General features: G+C 42.5%; 1 protein-coding gene across 1 annotated transcript in view; it reads left to right on the top strand.

The window, feature by feature from the left end:
- Positions 1-21122, top strand: part of DPP6 (dipeptidyl peptidase like 6) — a 358183-nt gene that overhangs the window by 82955 nt on the left and 254106 nt on the right. The gene's annotated exons all lie outside the window — the stretch shown is intronic.

The following is a 21122-nucleotide window of genomic DNA, read 5'->3' as shown; positions in this document are numbered from 1 at the left end:
CCCTTCCTTATCCATGGTCCAGATTCCCTGTCTTTGCCTGGTTCCAAAACTAGAAATGAGCCAAGCTTGAGGGAAGGTGCCTGGTATGATTTGGGCCATGAGCTGGTGAAGCAGAGGGAAATGTCATTTCCTCTTCCTTGTGCACTCTGTTTGATGTTTAAAATTATAGTCTGTGCTTGACTGGCGCAGACACATTAAAAGACAAATTGGCCAGGTTGGTGAGACTATGGATGTGTACATACCATACATTTAAAGCACACGACTCTCCCTCCCCCAAGAATCCTGGGAATCATAGTTTACCCACACAGAACTACAGTTCCCTGCACCCTTTGAAAACTATGGTTCCCAGGATTCTGTGGGCGAAGTAGTGTGTTTTAGGTGTGCATTAAATATATGGTTTGTATGCAGCCACTTTGTACTTTGGAAAAAGGTGATAGTTTCCTTGTTGGCTTGGGACTAGGCTCCTCATACCGCACTGCATTGATTCATTGACACCCCCCCCCCAATCTATTCTATTATCCCCTGAGAATGATAGGCACCTTCCTGTCCCAATCAGTCACATTTCCTGTCATTTCAGCCACTGTCACATGTTGCATCAAAAACCTGAGGCTAATGTTATGCATAATTCAGTATAATAATATTTATTTTGCAACATCTTAAATAATATTTTTTGAAGCGGTTGAGGTTTGTTTCAAAGGCTTTCAGCTGTTTCTTCTGCAGTCCAGCTTGTGGTTACTCATAAATTCTTTATAGCTTCAAGTTTTATTTCACTGACAGCTTGTCCCTAATAAACATGTCTGAGGTTTTGTTTGAATTTGAGTTGTCTTTGCTGGTTACTGTACACTTCACAATGTATCTTATATAATGGGGATCTATGGCATGTTGTAAGGAGCTTTAGAAATCTGCCTGGTGATTCTGTAGCAAGGGTGGAGTGTTTGTGAAAATGGTCACAGAAGAGGTTCCCATAGCCCAGGGTGCATGGGTGAGGAATCCCACAATTGTTTGGCAGTTTTGGCCAAAGTGTCTATACTAGCATAAATCCACAATTTGATTTTAGATGCAGATATACACAGCCAGCTCACCCATCCGATACACTATGCCACTGTGGCAAAAAAAATATGCCCCGCTGTCCACCAGGGCATGACATCTCCATTGCGAACACTGTTATTAGCTCCAGATGCCGAGGATACCTCATTGCCGTCACCTGGGCCATCAGAGGCTGAGGCGGCCCCTGGGTCCAGTAACCCTCCGGCGTCTCCTGAGCTGCAGAGACTAAGGGCTGAGAGAAGGAGGGACCTGAGTACTCGCAGGAGGAGTGCTCGCCTTCAGGCGCGGCAGGGTGGTGAGTCATCGGGGGACCGGGACCAGCCATTACCTTGGCAGAAATAAAAGGGCGGTCAGATCCCACCCCAGGTTGTGGGAACAACATTGCTGCTTGCCAGATCCTGCCTGTGTTCCTGTTCCTGCCCTGCACCCTGCCTCTGCTTCATCGGACTGACCCCTCGTTGACTCCTTAGACTTTGGACTGGACCCAGACTTCGCCCCTTGGACCAGCACACACAACAAGCCAGTTTCACATGGCCACTTGCTGTAATTCTTTTCCAATCTGTAAAACACAGAGTGTTTGGATATATGGCATTGTGTCTTTTTTTTAATTGAAACTGCTCCTTCCTGCTTTACCTATTCTATTATCCCCTGACTCCTGAGAACGATAGGCTCCCCCCCTCCCAGGTTTAATGAGATAACCATCCCAGGGTAATGTGCGGATGCGTCTTACTTCAGGATGGTCTCATTATATAGTTTAGTCAGTAGGTGGCAGAAGACTTAGTTGTATCAGGGTGGAGTTTCCTGGTGCTGTTCTTTTTCTGGTCAGAGAAAACAGTAAAATTCTTGTCCATCTTCCGCAACCATTCTTAAACTGAGGCGCGCTTTCCCTAATGAGGCCTCCCACCGCCGGTGCCCTTCCACCGTTCAGATTCCGTTCTTAGACCAAGGTAGAGTTCGCAAACCAGGACACTATTTCCGGTTTTGCAGAGTTCGTAAACCAAATTGTAAACAGGACTGTTCTTAGGCCGAGGTACCGCTGTGTTCTCTGAGCTTTCCTAGACAGCCATTGCTATCTTAGGCCATTTATGTTCTATGTTGTCTTTCAGGAGATGATGCAATGCAAAGCACAAAGTGCTTCAACTGCTCTGGATCCACCATAACATCCTCATTTCGTGGTGGTGGACTCCCCAAATACTTTGCCTTTTCTTATTATACTGAATAATACATTATTGGCTGCAGATAACCTAGGAAATGGTGTCTCTGGTCTTCTGGGAGAAGAAGAGGCAAGGAGAGCATTAATGAACAGGAGGCGAGGTTGGAAGATTACTTAGGTCTAGGTCCACACTGCAAGAAGGTCTTTTGGTTTATTAAACTGTGACTAGCACCTTTCAGCACCATCCTAAGAACATAAGACGAGCCTGCTGGATTGGGCCAGGGGCCCACCTTGTCCATCAACCTGTTCCTACAGTAGCCAATCATCTGCTGGTGGGAAGGCTGCAAGCAAGGATGGAGTACAAGAGCACTTTCCACTCAGAAGCATTACTGCCTCCAACCATGGAGGCAGAGCTTAGCCATCATGGTTACTAGCCATTGATAGCCTTATCCTCCGTGAGTTTGTCTATTCCTGTTTTAAAGCCGTCCAAGTTGGTGGCCATACTGACTCCTATTGGAGCAAGACCCACAGTTTAGCTGTGCATTGTGCAAAAGAGTACTTTTTGAGTCCCGTTGCATAAACATCATAAACAGGTGGCCCTAGGTTGCTGTCACTATTGCTTGCAACCTAGCTGGGAATTCATAGCCTGTGACTTACGCTACTGCTTATTATGCTTCTGTGTTATATTTCCATTATAAACTAGTGGGGTCCATCAGCTCTTGACAGATGGCGACCTGCAAAGGCTGGTGTGGTGGGGCAGAGCCATAGTGCCGCCAACCCAATGCTGGCGTAACTGCAGATTAACCTGGATGGAAAAGATTGTGGCATGGGTGGGGCTACACAGATGCACCAGCAGAACCAATCCTGCTCTTCTGCTGGTGGTGCGGACATGTATCCCCAAGCCTTCTGGGTAAGCTACAGTAAATGCTGGTATTCAGAGGGCAACTTCACAGCTCCACCACAACACATTGGCCACTACTGATGCCAGCATTCCCGACATCCGAAGGAAGATCAGAACCTGCATATTACCTTCAGTATTATATATATATATATGCAATTTCCTTGGGTTTTGTCTAGGAGCACCCAGTCTTTCTAGGCTACATCCACAATATACATTTAATGCACATTGCTCCCCCCAAAGAATCCTGGGAGCTGTAGATTTCCCTTCACAGAACTACAATTCCCAGCTCCCTCAAGAAACTAAGGTACCCAGGATTCTTTGGGGCAAGCCATGTGCCTGGCTTTAAATGTAGATTGCGGGTGTGACCTAATCTGTCCTGTATCCTTCAAGGGATGCTGATGCAGGGCTCATATAGGAAGAAGAGGATGCAAGACATCTCTGTCGTAATGCATTGTTTGTTGTCCTTAAATGCTTGAGTCTTTGGAAAATTAGTCATAACCAGGTTCCTTGGGGGTATTCCCAATTGTTCTCTACCAGATCCTACCTGAGCTGCCCCCATAATGACTCCAATGTGAGAGGGGTGGGCGGGGGTTTCTTTCCTCCTCTGCTCGCTATTTTTCACATAAAGACTCTGCACCTTCACTGTGCTCTGTAAATGAACAGTGGAAACAAGCGGAGAAAATATATGTAGCCAGTTTGCCATGTCTGGTTTGTCCTGATTTTCAGTGCAAGTCAGATGGTGCTTCTGAGCTACTTCAACATGAGATGTGGGCACAGTAAACTACTAATATGGATAAGCTTATTTTGAAGGAGAGATATATCTTAAACAAACAATCCAAGTTGTTTCCATGAAGGAAGGACCTGTTTACCCTGAAACAAGGTAGTTTTGGATAGTGCAAGTGTGTTAAAGGGGCAGTCATGCTCTAGTTGTATGAACTCTGGAGGAAGAACAGTCTCAAGAGACATGAACTCTCTCTGTGGGCTACAAAAACCTCCCTGAAGAGTGTGGAGCCCTTTGAAGTAGAAACTTAAATAGTAAGAGGAAGTCTTTGAAGTGTGAACTCCATTGCAGATGTTTGAAGGCTGGAAAAGGATAAGCATTAGTATCGTGCAGGTCTGTGTATAATTCCCTGCTTGTTCATGGTTCTGTAGGCCGTTTCTTTTTGAGGGCGGGTATCTGTAACGTTCAATTCAAATCTAGTTATATTGCAGCTCGCCTTCTCCTGAACCTTTTCCAGCCGAAAGTTCAAATCAAGAACTGGTTTCCCCCTCTGTGGGCCATTCTTGATAGGTGGGTGGAGTTGCCAATCTGTCGGTCACCTGATGTTGTCATGATCCACAGGCCAGAAAGTCCCACTCGTGTCCTAAAATTCTTCAGCAGAATTGACAAAGAACCACCTTCCTTGGTGGTAAAGGGAAGGTTATTTCCGGAGAGCCAAGGAAAAACTGCCCTGGTGCTCATAGGTAGCTTACAGAATGGAGAGTAAGATATACTCCAGGCTCAATCTGCTAACACAGAAGGGAATCCCGGTTCCACAGACACCATTACTTCTTTGAAAAGTTGCGTAAGTTCTTTGCTTCATATATTGTTTAATGAAAGTAATGCATGCATTTTGTTTTAAACAATGTTTAAGGGAGTTTGATACAGGAGTTACTGCAGGGGCAAACTTAATTCTAACATGAAATTTCTCTCTCTTCCTTGATTTCTTGCTCTTGAGGTTAAGCCAAGACTAAAAAGAAGAATTTTTTGCTAAAACTACGTAAAAGTCAAGAACAACAAAATATTGCAATATAACAGTGATAGCTTACTACCATTTAGACATAAAATCTGTAATTAACAAATGAGACTTCAAAATACAATTTCTGAGCTCTCCCTGCAGTATAATATTCTTATTGCAAGACAGTGAGTAATAACTGTAATCACCAATGTACATGGTAAATAGCAATTTCAAATATGCTTCAACTTTGTGGTCATCTTCAGTGGCATATAAATTACAGTTAGTGGTTAGTTGCTCCAGAATCCGATAATCAGAATCAGGCTTCCATAAATGAAGAGTCATTTTCATGTATGCCAGCCTTCCACTCCTCAGACTCTCTGAATCTGTACAAGAAAACCTGATCATATTACAGTTTGTGATGGTCAGATAAAAGTGAAAATGGCCCATCGAAATAACAAAGGAAATAAAGTGCCTGTTGTCAAATCTTTCAGTAAAGCTTAAAAAAAATCAAGTCTGAGGAGTGGAAAATAGTTCATAATAAGTTTGTTTAAAACATTTTTAAAATGTTGTTTTAGTTCAAAAGTTATGATGCTTGTGCAACAACTGCAAATTGTACCATGGTGTGGTTCCAGCAGTTCTTGAGCATTGTCCTGTCACCTGGTTGATTGTTACATCAATTTATAGAGCCAGTCCATAAGAAAACTGCAGTTTGATAAGCTGTGTGGTGGACATCTTATTCCCTTAGCAGGAGAAGCAAACAAATGATTGCAGGATTGTTTTAAGAACAAGTTGTGAATTCTAGTAGGTTATGCTCAGCTTTTAAGTTTAGATCTGATTGATCACAAACACTAGAACACAAAGGGAACTGCCTTATACCAAGTAAGACTGTGGTTCTGTGTATTCCCACAATTTCAGACAGGAGTTCCTGGGGATTGAACCTTGGGACTTTTGCATGCAAAGGAGATGCTGTACCACTAAGCCACCCCCACTCCCATTGCTGCATCTCTGTTTTCCCAGACCAGCCAGGCAAAGGAGCTTTTGGAGTTGTGCTGATTTTAACGGACCAGCACAACACTCATGTCTATTCACAATCCATGCGGGGGTCCCTTGGATTCAGGAAGAGGGTGTTTTCGCTTTTACCCTTGTGCAGAATCTTACCAACCTGTCTGTGTCCTCAAGATCCCCAGGGACTTCTGTGCCTATATGCAGAACACTGGGTGTCTATGCTAATCTGGAAATGGGGGGGGGGGGGAGGGGGTTTAGAGAGAAAAGAATATGATGGCCCTTTGCTAGGTTTTCAGTCCATGTGAAATTGGAACTATTTATTTTCAATCATTAAAGCTCTGTTTAAAGGCTAAGTAGAGAACAAGCCAAGAACCTGTTCAGATAATGGAAGTGCTCTGAGTACTGTTGCTGTAGGTGGGTTGTGGATATAGGCAAGAGAAGGGTGTCCCAATGGGCCTCTGTACTAGAAAGAGCTTTCCTGGCAGAGAGAATGTGAATAGCAAGAAGATAAATGATAGGAGACAGAAGCATGGAAGAAGTCCGAGAGTGAGTGAGTGAGTGAGTGAGTGAGTGAAAGAAAGAGAAAAAGGAAAAAAAGTATTAATGGACAGAATATTCTGTTACAGAATACAATAGTTCTTCTCACTGAGCTAGCTAGATAAGCTGCTGGCTGTTGCGATTTGTGTACAAAGTACAAACATACAAACACAACTAAGCAGATAAAAAACAGCCAAATCAAATTTTATACACTAGAACCAAAAATTGGAATGGGTCAGAGGAGCTTAGCATGGCCCCCATGTAAGGGTTGCCATGGAGCTTGCTGCGCCTGGAGGCATTTGTTAAATTGTGTATTATTCACTGAGGCAGTTTACATGTGACACTTCAAAGCCACTACAAAATGCGAACACCAGCCGGCCTCCATGAAGCACAAGGCTGTGACAACTGAATAAACAATCTACATAATTAAAAACTGAACAGGCCGGCAGTGTCCTCTTCCCTGAAGGATTAGGGAGGATAAGATTCTGACGTACTCTCACAAAAGGTTGTTGGCCAAGGTACTGAGTACCTGTTTTGGAACATGAGTCACAATTCCATCGTGCAAAAGGAGAATTATTACATGGGTACGCTGGCCTGTGTGTAGCTCTCCTTTCTGATGGATATGATGGAAAGATGCTGGCAACGATCAGTAAATCATGATTGAAGGGCAGGTAGGATGAAAGCTTTCTGACATTCAACAGAAGCATCAGTGTTGCTGAGGCGTCTGCAGTGGAAAACCTGAACATTGATTGTTTTTGCAATGCCCTAGTAGATAGCTGGGTTCTTTCTTGTGTGCTTCCCCCCCTTTCTTTTAATGAAAGGCAACAGCCTGGTGGACATATTTAATCATTAAAGATTCATGGTGTTTTTGCTCAGTGTTATCTGCCAGTGCTTGATTTGAATTGATACATCTCTTCAACGGGAAGGTTTTGTGAGAAGAAACCTTTTAATTAAAAAGAGAAGGGATATGAAATTGGACAGCATATGTATAAAATCATTCTGTAGCATCAACAGCTGCTCTTTTTCATTAAAACACATGCACATGCTTTCCTTATCAAAAACGCTATTCGCTTCCAAGCCAAACTTGATAAACAAAACAGGTTGAGTAACGTGAATTACGGAACACTGGTTTATCTTATTTAATTAGGAGTTCTTGCATGCACAGAAATCAGGATTGAGAGCCGTGGTATAGTGGAAGGGGAAGAAGCTCCTCCACACGCACATACACACAATCTCAATGAAAATGGGATTTGGATGGCTCTGACGGTAAACCACAGAATGCTTCCAGTTTACTATTCTTGTTACTAAGAGCTTACCACTACACCACTGGTTTAGAGATTGATTTGGGGTAATGGGCTTGACGCTTCAATCTCCCCTGTCTATAAGGAAAAGGTATTGTAACCCATCATGTTCACTTGTTGTCCTAGGTTCAGTTTAAGGAAGGGGATTTGCTTGAAAATAGGTTACATTGCAGTTTATGCCTACTGCTGATTTTCCACTTGGCTGCTTCTTCCTCTTCTTCTTCTTCTTCTTCTTCTTCTTCTTCTTCTTCTTCTTCTTCTTCTTTGTGTTACTTATATCCACCTATTGACTGGGTTGCCCTAGCCACTTGGGCAGTTTCCAACATAATAAAAACACAGCTGCCACATGCCTTGATTCCCAGAAGAATTGATGTCTGGGGGAAAGGTCACGGCAAGTCAATTGAAAAATCGCTCAACACTTTTTGAGATCTTCCAAAAGCTCAACAACCTTCAGGGCGCCCTGGTGTTTAATTTTTGAAATATGGCAGCCCTACTTCACATGCCTTTGGAAAGTTGTGTAGTTGTTTATCTTTTTGACATCTGATGGGAGGGCATTCCACAGGGGTCAGTAGGCAGCACTGGGTGCTGGGAGAGACCCAAACTATTTAATCAGATGTTTCCTTCTCTTTTAAGTCTATGGGGACATACTGGACAAATTTAGTTCACATACTGTATTTTTTAAAATTTGTCTTGTAAGATTAAAATTAAGCACTTCAAGAGAAAGAAAGTGATTCCAGGAGCAAAGGTCATACCAATTGCAGTCAAGATGTATAACATAAAAAGCCTTCAAAGCCACCCACTTGAGAATATGAGATCTTGAAGATGGCTAAGTTTTGTAGGGGTTCAAAATCATGTAAGATGGAATATACAGAAATATTTTTTCTTTTTATGTTTTTTAGTGTTTGTGGTAGTGTTGTTTGATTTTTGTTCTTTTTGTGTTGAATATTGGTATTTTGTATTTTGTACTAGTGTTTGTATTGTACGGTATTTTGTATGTTTTATAAAATGATTAAAAAGAAAAAAGAAAATCATGTAAGTGGTATCATTGGGTGGATGGATAGATAGGATTTGGAAATATTTGTGGTGAAAAGTATGTTGAATAGTGATTGTAGCTTGTTTTATGTATTTGCATCCCATGTTAACAAATGGAATGCATTTGAAGTTTTCTCTATGTCTCTTGTATTTGTTTTATGATACAATGACTTCTTTTAAAAACATAGAAATTGACACAGGAAGCTACACTATGTTATATGATTTGAGTGATTTTTAGCCCAGTGGGTTTTTTGGAGAGAGAGGAGTGTACCAGTTGGCCTTTTACGTTTATGACCTTCTGGGATCTGGTGTCACCAAATTCAGCATAACGTTTCTTTACTTGGAGCAAGATGTGATGACAATTAAGCATTCTTCCAATTAATTTCTGCGGTAGATCCAGCCATTCCCCGTTATTCTGTCAAGTGCTCTGCTTGGCATTTGATTGAAAGCAGTCTGGTATGGTTTAATTGATCCAAGATTTTATTTTTGCAACAATTAGCCAGCTACCGCTTTGAGGGAAGAATGTGTCTGAGAATAATGTGCATATCCTGAATATGAAGTTCATAGTAACCAAACCTCACCTTCATTGATGACCCAAAACATTTTAGGGAAATAAGCAAAAACATCAGCTGTGGGTTTTCCATTTTGTTCAATATATGCTTATGTAGACTTCTGAATGGTGATTCTTGGATGCAACCCCAGCCTGCCAGTTAATTGCTGCCCATGCTGACTACTAAGTCCTGGGCTGGATCTAGACACATCAAATAAACGTTTCAGTTTTAAGCATTGTAAATTTAAACAGGGAAAACAGGTAGAGAAAAACAGGACTCCACTTTGCCATCTGGTGGCACAATGTTATATTACACATGCATATAAATCACTTTTTCTTTACCAGTCTATCTGAGTCCCTGAAAGAATGCTCAGTGCAGTTCTCTGGAATACCAATCAGATGTGAGCTATATGTGTCAGCCGTGAGTGACTTTCCTCTAACAAAAGTGGATCCCCATTCAGGTCTATGGAACAAAGTCATCTAGAACACAGTTGAAGGGGCCAAATCTACCCTTCATCCAAGACACTGGGAAGATTTAGTTGTTCCTTGATCATTCCAAAGAGACCCTTTTATTTTCTCCCATACAGATACATTTGGCAGATAAATTCTGCGTTCGCTCCCATGGAAAAAGTAAATGCTTGTGACAATGTGCCATCCTGCTTTCCACCAACTTGGATCACCAACTTAGATTGTACAGAGCAGCATGCAGAAATGCATTGCTCCCCTACTCCTGGGGTCTGTCCACAGTATTGAGCCTCTTTGTAGAACATGTTATGGATCCACAATGTTCTAGAATGAAAAAACAAAACAAAACACTAGTAAAACAAAAGGACTCTGGTGTCCATTCTGATAATTTGCTGTTTCTTGCTTGAGCTGGTAACTTCTTGTTTGGACTCTGACAGTTTTTTGGCAATAGTACAGTCCAGAAAACAAATGCTTTGTGAACTGTACCCTGTACTTATTGAATGGCTCGGTGTTTGATGGGTCTTCATGCCAAGAATAGCCAGCCATATCTAAATGTGAATGCCTGCAGTTGTTTAGGCAATTAATTTCAATTGACACACAGATTAGCTCTTGCACAGCCTGCTTTCATTTCTGCAGGGTTGGCAGGAAGGGGATGAAGTCCAAAAGACAGGTCAGAAGTAAGCAGACTACCATCTTCTGCCTTGATTCCAACTTTGAAGACCGTGTGCTACTACCAGACTCCATTCTGCTGCAGACTCTCTCCCACCACTCCTGACACCGATCCAATTCAAACCAACTGTACACAAATTACTGTCAGCGGAAATTGAGCAAGCTTGCAAATTGCCTTCAGAGTCATCCAGGGAAAGCAACTTTTATCCTTCAGAGTAACTGAAATAATATGTTGATATTGTATACAATTATTCTGGTAATTTGTCAGGGTTTTCTTCTTCTTCTTCTGCAGGACAAGTTAAGTGCACTTTATGCCTTTTTAGCGAGACAATTCTTAATGCATGGAATCCTGAATTATTCATAAGTTGCTTTCTGATTTTCCAGGAGTTCTCCGTATAGATTTTGTTTGCTAATGCACTTGATGGACTGCTTTGTGCACTAAAGCATATATAGATAGGTGGTGCCAGCAGTAATATAAATGCTAAATTATACATTTTGAAGTTCTGCATTAAGGAGGATATTATTCATCATTCTACATTCCTATTTACAAATCCACACATAACTTCATGCTGTAAAAAAAAGTAAAAATCCATCAGCTCAGCTCATGCCTGCCAAGGTTGGTGCAATTTATCTGGGTCTGACAATGCTGGATCTTCTTGAAGCAAATGCCTTCGGTCCCTTGGTCTGAAGCGAGATGAGTGCCACAACCCCATAGTTGCATTTGACTGGACTTAACCATCCAAGGGCCCTTTACCTTACTTTTTTTACCTTATTTCTGTAGTAGCGGTGCTATAATCTGAATTTAACAACACTCCACATGCTCAGAGTATTCCTTTTTTAAACTGAGGTTGGCATACCTTTTTCTGTTGTTGAAATGAATATGTCTTCAGTTGTTTCCAGAACGTAGAGATAGTAGGTGCCTGTCACACACCCTCCAAGTGTCCTTATTTTCCAGGGACAGTCCTAGATTTACAGAAGCCGTCCCGGTTTCTGATTTGATCCCACAATGTCCCACTTCTCCTTAGGACATCCCTAATTTCGTTGGAGAAATGTTAGAGGGTATGGTGTTATGCAACCCCCCAAGTCAAGGAGATAAGTAACTATACACCTTTAGAAGTCATCTGAAGGCAGCTCTGTATAGGGAAGTTTTTTTTAATGTTCAATGTTGGGGCAACCTAGTCAGATGAGTGGGGTATGATGATGATGATGATGATTGAATAGGACATCCCTATGTTGGAGGGCATGTTGTCAGATCTCAACAGGAGTGCTGTCCCGCAGAACAGGGGCATCCACAGTGAAACCCCTGCTCTGAATTACTGTGGAGTGGACTTTCAATATTTTTGTGACTTGAAGGAGAAAATACTGGAGAATGCAGTGACCTATTAGGTACATAAGGGATTAGGTCATCTCTGAATTAATCTGGTCCTGAGCTATATATTAGCACCATAGCCTTGAACAAATAAATGTTATATAGCATTGGGAACAGGACTGTCCCCTGTGACACTCCATAATACAAGTGGCCATATTGGTTACCATCCTCCTGCTTGCTCCATGAAGCTGTCTTCCCTCTTAATAGCTGCAACAGGTTTTCAGTAGGTTAATTTTCCCATGGTGGACATGCCCTGATGGAAAGGACTCCACATTTTGAATTTCTGCCCATCGTGAAGCTATTAATGGCTCCTGAACCTTGCCAGGAAAAATGCAAGCAAACCTGTTGCTATATCACACTTGTGTCATCTCTAACACAACAGTTTTCAGTAAAAGAATTGAATTAATGCATTCAGTTGCAAGTCATTGGGTGATGAGACATTGAGTGATGTACAGACATTTATAAATTAACTGTGTTGTCTCAGTCTTAGGTGGTACTGCATAATATGAGTTCCCTGAGCAAGGCAAATCATAGGGCAGTGCTACAAGTTAAATTGCAAGAAGCACCAATGATTTCTATAGCAAATACACTGGTGCACATGTGAGACTATTATCCTTGTTGCATTTCCTGTAGCACCAGCATTTCCTCCAGCATTGGTAGCATGCATTTATGTAATTTATATATATGGTTTTTAATATGTTTATTCATTGCATGCATGCATATCCCACCCCACCCCTCCAAAGAACTCAAGGTTTCATACGTGATTACCCTGCCCCAAGTTAATCTTCACAGCAACAACCTTGTGATGTAGATTAGGCTAAAATATACCGCCTGGTCCCAGGTCATCCAACAACCATTATGGCCAATTGGGGATTCAAACCCACATTTCCACAGCCTTAGTTCAGTATTCCAGCCACTACATCATACTTGCTGCAGCTGACAAAATGCTTTACTTTTTTTTTAAGGGGTATTAGTCACAGAGTAAAATCCTATGATATATCTTATTTTGAGAACTAATGGCCCATCCGTGCTTTCATTTATCCCATGATTTCTAGTCATGGGTCCAATTGGGTTTTTGTTTTTGTCCCACTGCTTCCCCAAGGAAAACCTGCTCTTTACTGCTGAATTGGAACAAACATCAGTCAGCTTTTATGTGGATTTGTGTTTGTTCATATGTAGCAGTAAACAGTGAGTTTTCCTGAGAAAAGCAGTAGAACCCATGACTAGAGATTGCAGGGCACACTATAGGGTGAGTGAGTCCTGAGTTCAAAGGAAATACCATAGCTCAGTGGCAGAATATCTGCATTGCATGCAGAAGGTCGCAGGTTCATCTGTGACATCTCCAGGTAGGCCTAGGAGAGAACCCTGCCTGAAATCTTGGCCAACTGCTGCCAGTCAGCATAGACAGTACAGTGGTACCTCGGGTTAAGTACGCTTCAGGTTAAGTACGCTTCAGGTTAAGAACTCCGCTTAAGAACAGAAATCGTGCTTTGGCGGTGCAGCGGCAGCAGGAGGTCCCATTAGCTAAAGTGGTACTTCAGGTTAAGTACGCTTCAGGTTAAGAACGGACCTCTGGAACGAATTAAGTACTTAACCCGAGGTACCACTGTACTGAGCTGGATGAACCAATGGTCTGACTTCTAGAAGACAGCTTCCTATAGCAGTCAGACCATTGGTTCCTGAGGTCCTATGAGATCCACTTTCCAACAGAAGATATTGTGATGTAACTCATTTTTTAATGTGACTCACTATTCCGTCCAGGATATGAACAGTCTGTGACCACACGTGGTGCTTCCCCTTCCATTAGTGTGTGCAGGTGTTCATTGAAAAATCATGGATATATTTTCTCCTTCCACCAGCTCTTGTTTAGATCGAAGCCAGTTTGCTTAATAAAATGTTAACATCTTACATGCTGTGCGTTCCTCATTCAGACTTGGAGAGAGCACCTTTTTTTTTTTTTGCTTTTTTTTTTTTGAACAGCAAATAATTTGAACAGAATGATGTTTTCATATCAGTTCAACTGTTTGACGGTTTTCCCCGAGGAAGAACTGTAAGTTCAATAAATGCCAGACCTCAGATTGGGATTAAATCATCGTTGCATCCTATGCCCCTTTCTTTCTGCATCTTGTAATTTGAATAGCTGAGTCCTTCTTCTGTGGCCTCTGGCCTCATCCTGTGTTACCTCTCTGTGTTTGTATCCCCATGTGGTCACATGCAGGAGGCAGAAAGATAGAAGACGATTCTCTTCTAGCGGCCAGTCCAGTGAAGATGATTCCATAGAATATTATAATTGTAGAGTTGGAAGGGACCATGAGGGTCCTCTCTTCCAACCCCCTCTAATGCAGGAATCTTTCCCCCAATGTGGGGCTCAAACTCATGACCCTGAGATTGAGAGTCTTGTGCTTTACTGACCTAGCTATCCCAGCAGAGGAATGGTAGAGTCTGAAGTAAGCAGGTATGGTAGTGGTCTGAAGCACGTCTATGGGGACATAAAAATATGTTATAGCAAATAAGACCATTGGTCCATGTGAAGGAATTGGGCTTTACTGTACAGTGGTACCTCAGGTTACAGACGCTTCAGGTTTCAGAAATAGTACCCCAGGTTAAGAACTTTGCTTCAGGATGAAAACAGCAATCGCGTGGTGGCGGTGGGATGGCAGCGGGAGGCCCCATTAGCTAAGGTGGTACCTCAGGTTAAGAACAGACCTCCAGAACAAATTAAGTTCTTAACCCGGGGTACCACTCTATATAAAAACGGGAATGTGTATTTTTACTTGCCTGCTCTTTTTTTTGAGGGGGGGGTATAGGGTTAACTAAATATTTGGCTTACAGCTACGGATAAAGTTGACTATAGAGAGGTCAGGCAACCTTTCAGAGTACCATCAATCAGAGGGTTCTTGTAGTGAAGATGAATGACAGCACACTCTCCTCCAGTGGCTCCGCATAAGCAGCGCACCACCAGAATAAACTTGATACACTGCTGCTGCTGCTGTGTTACTATTCCCTAGCAATGACTGAAAGTTTATTGCTTCTCAGTTAACCACTCCATGATATCCTTGCTGGGGTTCTCAAAAATATGGAAGTGGCCAGAGAGGTTATTTTCCAGCCACATGTTAGGCCCTTTCTATTGTATCATCACATGTTTGGTGTTTTGCAGAGTACAAGTCCCCTGCTGCTAGTTTACCACCTAAAATTCAGCACAGGAGAAACAACTGAGCAAGTGAAGGAAATGGAGGCTGGAGCAAACAGATTGTGCTGTTACTTCAGTTATGAATACTTTGGTTTAGTTGTATGTAGCAGGAAGATCGAAACTGTGGCAAAGTACTGTGCCAGCTATCATCAACCTGGTGATTGAGATTCCACATGATTTGGACTACAGCTCCCATCAACCTCAGGCAGTGTGGCTATGTGGCTGGGAGTTGTAGTCCAAAACAACTGGAGGGCACCAGGTTGCTGAAGACCACCCCATGGGTTTGTACCACATAATAACCTTAGCAGGACTTAGTACAAGGCTTAAGGTTCTGAAAAAGAGGGTGTGATGACTGACAAGCACATCTCTTTTCAGAAGTCAATTGGATTGAAACAAATAACATGTGTGTAAGAACCTATCAATATTACTTTTAGACCCCACCTTTCAACCAAACTGCTAATCAGAGCAGCTTAGGGTAGAGGCAACTTTTTCAGGGAGCGGAAAGTGTTAATGGAAAAGGGATCGTCCCACCTTAATAAATATGTTTCTTTTTAAACATTCTTTATATTGCATTTAAATATAATAGACATATACAAAAAAGCGAAATCGAAACAGATTTCTGTATTTCAAAAGCTTGCAAAGCCCTTTTGATCAGAGATGACAATGAGATAAAAAGGGATGCCTCTCTCAAACCATTTCCAACTCTCACAAAAGATGCTGTCTGTCTCTCATCTACGGACCCCGGAGCATGCCTCCAGTTCCATTAGCCATGCATACAAGAAAAGCCATGCTGGTTCAGGCCAAGGGTCCATCTAGTCTAGCTTCCTGTTCTCACATGGCCTATGTGAAGCACGCAAGCAGGACCTGGGCATAACAATGCTCTCCATTAGGAAAGAATTGGATCAACTTGTCTGCCTGGTGACAGACAGAAGCAGTCTTATGTCACAGCATTGAAATAATTCATTTGCTGAAATCATAGGCAGAATAGGAATGAAAATCTCATAGTCTCTATGCAATTGACTTGATACTAAGAGTTGTGTTCTGGCACCACTAATCACACACACAGAATTTAAGGTGGCTCTTCCTTGGAGGACAGGGAGGGGGATCTGGTCCTCCAGATGTTGGGTTCGCATCACCCCTGACCATTGGTCATGCTGGTTGGGGCTGATGGGAGTTAGAGTCAAACAATATCTGGAGGGCCTCAGGTTTCCCAACCCCAACCTAAAGCATCTAACCTCCCCTTGAATATTCTATTGTTGTGTTTTTTAGGCAAAGTTTCATTTGGTATTATTCATACTGATCAATATCAGAGAAAGGTCATTTGCTATTTTCCAGGCTGACTTTAAGTGGGAAAAATATACTTAAAACAAATGAAGTAGAAGGGTAGCAAAACCAACTTTTTAAAAAAGAAGCAAAAATCTGCACACTTTGTAGAACATGGAAAGAAGTGATAAGAAGCAACATAGTGAATATTTTTTAACAATTTATTGCAACAGAATGAGCTAGGCTTATTGTAATCCATGATGAGCCCCATTCAACCTGCAGAAGGGGTTTGTCACCGCCGGTAACGGAATTTGAATAATATTTTACTAGATTTCCCCCATATGTCCAAAAATAAGTAATTGCCAATTACCTAGCTCGGAAGAGCCAGTAGGATACAATCATCTCACTTAGAAAAGTATAAATGCAGCAGAGACAGAAGGAACCAGGGTAGGATCTGTGTTACAGAGAGATAGAGAATGTCAAGGAACAGGTGCTGAGAAATTGAGAGAGGATGAAATAAGGCAAAGGCCAAAGTTAGCAGGAGTTTGTAATGTAGATGTTGAAATTGAGATGTCAGGCAAGGAGACATACACAGCGGCAACTAATCAGTACTCAGATTTGGGGGGAAATGACAGGAAAGCAGGTACTTACAACAGCATACTGTTGCTTTGTGAATCGGGGTGAATGGAGGGGTTGTGCAAAAACACAAGGAGAGTCTTTTACTTTTAAAGTTAAGAATCTTTCATGGCTTATGGGGATGCAGAAGAGGTGTGTGTGTGTGTGTGTGTGTGTGTGTGTGTGTGTGTGTAATGAAATCAATAAAACATGCAGAGTGAATGACCAATGGGAGGGTTGCAATTTTCTTCTCTATCGAGACGAGGCTTAATGGACAGGACCAGCTCTTGGCCATGGGACGCAGGTGGCCTAAACCACAGAGCCTAGGGCTTGCTGATCAGAAGGTCAGCAGTTCAAATCCCCGCGACGGAGTGAGCTCCTGTTGCTCGGTCCCATCTCCTGCCCACCTAGAAGAAGAAGAGTTTGGATTTCATATCCCGCTTTTCACTACCTGAAGGAGTCTCAAAGCGGCTAACATTCTCCTTTCCCTTCCTCCCCCACAACAAACACTCTGTGAGGTGAGTGGGGCTGAGAGACTTCAAAGAAGTGTGACTAGCCCAAGGTCACCCAGCAGGTGCATGTGGAGGAGTGGAGACACGAACCCGGTTCCCCAGATTACGAGTCTACCGCTCTTAACCACTACACCACACTGGTTCTCCTAGCAGTTTGAAAGCACGTCAAAGTACAAGTAGATAGAGGTACCACTCCTGCGGGAAGGTAAACGGCGTTTCCGTGCACTGCTCTGGTTTCGTCAGAAGCGGCTTAGTCATGCTGGCCACATGACCCGGAAAAACAGTCTGCGGACAAACGTCAGCTCCCTCGGCCAGTAAAGCGAGATGAGCGCCGCAACCCCAGAATCATCTGCGACTGGACCTAACGGTCAGGGGTACTTTTACCTTTACCTCAGCTCTTGGCCAGGACCTGCACTTAAGATAATTTAGGACACTGTTACAGAATTCTAGGAAACTGAACATTGAAAACAAACTACTGTATCTTTGGTCCATGGCAATCTGGAATAAATGACTGCTATTAACTGGACTGGCCAAACCGTGTTTACTTAACTGTACACCTAGGTATGCCTGTCAGCCAGTAATCTCTCAGGGAAGTGGCCTGTGAAAATCTAGCATGGTGTGGCAGCTCTGGCCAGTAGAAGAGATGTACCAGACTGAACTATCAGCATAGACCTATAGGAACAATGGATGTTCCTTAAGCCAGGTCCATTAGTCTGGTATTGTCTACTCTGACTTGCAGCAGCACTTCAGACAGCAGTTAGTATATACATCAACTTCTATCTAATTCTTTTAAATGCATGCAGTTTCCAGCATAAAGGGGACAGTTAACCCTGATTTTCCTAAAACATCTGCTGCTTTCCTTTAACTGTCACATTAAAAATGTGGTCTAAAGTATGTAACTAATTTTCATTGCCAAGAGCCTGCCTCTCTATTGCTTTAAGGAGAGATTGTTCTATCTTTTATAGGTTCTTCTCTGAAAGATTTTCCAGTGCCTTGTAAAGCTAATGCTGCTGTCTTTCTCTGCCCTTATCATATCAGTGCTTCTTTTGAGACAATGCATGCATGGAGAACTGCAAAGATTTAAACCATCATTAAAGGACAAAAGTTTGGCAAATCAACCTCTTGTTGGAGCACCTTGACTTAGGGCTTAGCCACACTTCCTCTTGTCCCACTGCTTTCCCTTGGGGAAAACCGCTCTTTAGCGCTCATTCAGGGCAAATGGCAATTTGGGTTTTCTCCAGATTGACACTTGCTCCAATTTAGAGCTAAAGAGTGGGTTTTCCCTTGGAAAGGAGCAGGACAAGTAAAAAACTACTTGGACCTGTGCTTTCTAGGCACAGGACAAGCAGAAGTGTGGATGAACCCTTAAAAGCTCTGTGATGCCTTAATTCTAAAAAGCTGGTACCTGAAAACTTACAGAAGTCACATAAAGTACCCCCATATGTGACCCATCAGTTCAGCTAGTCTGCCACAAACAGGTATTCTTTGCTATGCACATTTCTGTATAGTATCAGCTATGGTGGCATTAGACCCGATTGTACATGAGTAGACACTGATAGCAGTGGAAACATAACAGAAAGAAGGGAGGAAATGAATTCGAATAGAAATGATCTGCTTGCTCCATTCTTCACTTTCTGCAGCCATTTCACTATTGTTCCATAGAAGTGAAATTGATTAAACCAGGCTGCATGCAGCTGCTAATCTAGTCAATTTCAGTTCCAAGAAAAAAACAAACCCAAAACATTCTTGAATGCCTGGAGAAGGGGAGTGCGCATTGTTCAAAAATAGATCAATGTTTTATTTAAAGTTCTTGAAAGGATTGGAGCACCGCTTTGGAGAGAAGCAGATAGCTTTGCACTGTTGTTTTTTAAAAGTCACAACATAAACGCTTAGGTAGATATAAATAGACAATGCATGTATCATTCACTGAAGAAAAGGATAAATTTTAAAGCTGCAATGGGCAAGGGACATGTTGTTCGCCACCACGGATGGCACCTCTGCTCTCGTCTGGTCATATAAGAGGCATCCAGATAACGATACGGATTTTTCTCGGCAGTATTTGAAACCAGTGTGGACCCAGTGTGGTGTAGTGGCTTAGAGCAAGAAATCAGGTATTATTATTATTATTATTATTATTATTATTATTATTATTATTATTCCCTGCCCATCTGACTGGGTTGCCCCAGCCACTCTGGGCAGTTTCCAGCACATATAAAAACATAATAAAACGTCAAATATATATATATATATATAAACTTCCCAATACAGGACTGCCTTCAGATGTCTTCTAAAAGTTTTATAGTTCTTTATCTGCTTGACATCTGATAGGAGGGTGCCACTGCCGAGAAGGCCCTCTGCCTGGTTCCATGTAACTTCACTTCTCGCAGTGAGGGAGCCACCAGAAGGCCCTTGGAGCTGGACCACAGCTCATCCCACACAAACCCTTTCACCCATTGGCAACACTAACTGCTCACCAGATGGTTAAAGAAACAACTGAACTAACCTGAACAGCCTTCTTTTCAAAATTCTAGATGAAGGAGCAGTAGCAGGCAAACTCGTACAAAAATGCTGTAATGGAAGAGACAGCTGAGAAGACAATATAAATACAGTGGACGCTCAGGTTGCGAATGCGATCCATGCGGGAGGCGTGTTCACAACCCGCAGTATTCGCAACCCACGCCGCTGCGTCTGCACACGTGTGTGACACAATTCGGCACTTCTGCGCATGCGCAAAGAGCAGTTTAGTGTTTCTGCGCATGCGTGAGTGCCAAAACTAGGAAGTAACCTGTTCTGTTACTTCCGGGTTCAGCGCGGTGCGTAACCCGAAATCGTGGAACCTGAAGTGACCGTAACCCGAGGTATGATTGTAAACCTCTAAATTATAACAATCTTGAAACTGTTGCAAATAATAGGCAACATTCACTTCCTCCAAAAGAGAGAGATGATGGCCAAGCTCATTGCTGTGCTAACTTCATTTCCCTCCACTGCTTTCCCCCCACAGGAGCTCAGATGCAAATTTGATATTTCCCCCCACCTTGCATAAAATGTATGTTGCTTGGAATTTTTTTAATAACACCATCTGTCACTGGAGCACATGCCAAAGTACAATATTGATCTTGCCACTTAGGGGAATGGTATGATATTTAGGATTATAACTAACATTTTTCATTGCTGTGTTGGAATTGTAGAATTATAGAATAATAGAATTGTAGAGTTGGAAGGGACAATGAGGGTTGTCTAATCCAACCCCCTGCAATGCTGGAATCTCAACTAAAGCGTACTTGACAGATAGCCATCCACCCTCTGCTTAGGAACCTCCAAGGATGGAGAGTCTACCACCTTCCAAGGGAGTCCGTTCCACTGTCAAACAGCTCTTACTTTCAGAAAGTTCTTCCTCTTTAGTTAGAATCTCCTTTCTTGTAACTTGAATCCATTGGTTCGAGTCCTCCTCTCCAGAGCAGGAGGGAAAAAAGCTTTTTGCAATTTCCATGTGACATCCCTTTAAATATTTGGAGATGGCCATTACGCTTTATCTCAGTCTCCTCTTTACCAGGCTAAACTTACCCAGCTTCTTCAACTGTTACTCATAGGGCTTGGTTTCAAGACCCTTGATCATTTTGGTTGCCCTCCTCTGCACACATTCCAGTCTGTCAATATCCTTCTTGTGGTGCCCAGAACTGGACACAGTATTCCAGATGTGGTCTGACCGTCTGACCAAGTCAGAATAGAGCAGAACTGTGACTTCCTTTGATCAGGACAATAGACTTCTGTTGATGCAACCTAGAGTAGCATTCA

The sequence above is a fragment of the Lacerta agilis genome, chromosome 12 (genome assembly GCF_009819535.1).
Source record: "Lacerta agilis isolate rLacAgi1 chromosome 12, rLacAgi1.pri, whole genome shotgun sequence".
NCBI lineage: Eukaryota > Metazoa > Chordata > Lepidosauria > Squamata > Lacertidae > Lacerta > Lacerta agilis.
The sequence above is the reverse complement of the archived record's forward strand: the minus strand, read 5'-3'. Positions and strand labels throughout refer to the sequence as shown.